The sequence below is a fragment of the Eumetopias jubatus genome, unplaced genomic scaffold, assembly GCF_037043125.1.
Source record: "Eumetopias jubatus isolate StellerSeaLion01/CBP00866 unplaced genomic scaffold, mEumJub1_p1.0 scaffold_5, whole genome shotgun sequence".
NCBI lineage: Eukaryota > Metazoa > Chordata > Mammalia > Carnivora > Otariidae > Eumetopias > Eumetopias jubatus.
The window spans coordinates 128,445,261-128,447,019 of record NW_028274811.1 but is presented as its reverse complement, the minus strand read 5'-3'; positions in this window follow the sequence as shown (position 1 = coordinate 128,447,019).

Genomic DNA, 1,759 nt, shown 5'->3' with positions numbered 1-1,759 from the left:
GGATTCAAGATCTGGGTACTGGGTGTACTCACTGTTACTGGAGTATTGTTGCTCCCAGGCCCCTTTAGTAGGTAGATTCTTTCTCTGTCCCTGTCTCTCTTGATATATGTATGTACAGAAACACACATTTAAATTTATATTAATTTCTGTATCTGCTGTTATTGCAACTCATGACCTCACGTCAATACCTCCAATTGGAATCCATCACCATAAAAGTTCCTTCCTTCCCATGTTTGTACCTCTCTTCTGCATGAGAAGCCTGGCTCCATTACCTTTACAGTTGTCCCCCCCTTATCAGAGGTTTCCCTTTCTTGGGCTTCAGTCGGCCGTGGTCAGCTGTGGTCCAGAAGTAGATGATCCTCCTTCCAACCTATTGTCAGAAGGTCACTAGTTGCCTAACGGTCCAGCACCATGCCTCCGCCTCAGTAAGATATTTGGAGAGAGACCACATTCATGTAACTATTACACAGTGTATTGTTAGAGTTGTCCTGTCTTACTATTATTGTTGCTAATCACTTACTGTGCCTTATTTATAAATTAACTTTATCACAGGTATGTATGGCCAGGAGAAGATATAGTATATATATAGGATTGGTACTCTCTGTGGTTTCAGGCATCCACTGGGGGGTGTTGGAACATATCCCCCACGGATAAAGTGGAACAACTGTACTGTACTCCTTCCATCAGCCAATCTGCCACTCCTTGTCCTGCCCAGATGCCTTCTTCACTCCAGAGTGTGGGTACCCCTTGCCCGGCTGCCCCTCCACAAAGATACCCTTTTCCCCCTTGCCCCAGCACCCTGGCCTGGTGGCCCCTCACCTCCGAAGGATGTCCTCCTCCTCATGCAGAGCTCTAATGCACCCCACTGCCCCAGTGTGCAGACACTGCGTTCCCCTTGCTGAGCTGACATTCCATTCTGGGCCACCATGGCTTCTTCTCTCTTCTCTCCGTCTCCTGCCTCATCTGGAAGCTTTCAGACTGAACGGTCTGAGAAGGAAAGAGAAGCAAAGCAGAAGGAGGAGGAGGGCTTATCTGTACTTTTTAAGAATAAAAGGACCCTAGGGGCGCCTGGGTGGCTCAGTCAGTTAAGCATCTGCCTTTGGCTCAGGTCATGATCCCGGGGTCCTGGGATGGAGCCCCGCATCGGGCTCCCTGCTCAGCGGGGAGTCTGCTTCTCCCTCTCCCTCTGCCCTCCCCCCCAACTCATGCTCCCACTCTCTCAAATAAATAAATAAAATCTTAAAAAAAAAGGAAAGAATAAAAGGACCCTAACCTTAACCTCACTAAATAAATGTTGAACCATTTTAAAAAATAACATTGATTTGGAGACACGCCAAATTGTTGGCCTTCCCAGAGCGCCTTGTGTCTCTGCTCAGCCCTGGCTGTCAAGCCCTCTCGTAGATGTCTTCGTTCCTTCCTTCTGTACAATCCCAGAGCCCAATCCTGAGGAAGTAGACTTCTCTCTGCTTCCTTTACCTTCCTGAGTTTTCACTGAAGACGTGCTCTGTGGTCTACCTTCATTTTCTGTTTTCAGCAGTCTGGCTCCTGCCTGCATTCTTCCTTTTCTAAATACGCCTGTTGGGAGTGGCTTGGGTTTACTGGCATCAGAATTCTCAAGCTTGCCACAGAGATGTGTAGTGTTAGGTTTGTCGCTAGAATTTATCAGGAACTTGTGACTGCATTTCTTTACATGTTTATTCCTGAGTCTAGAGCTGTTTTTCTTTCTTCTTTTTCTTTTCTTTTCTTTTCTTTTCTTTTC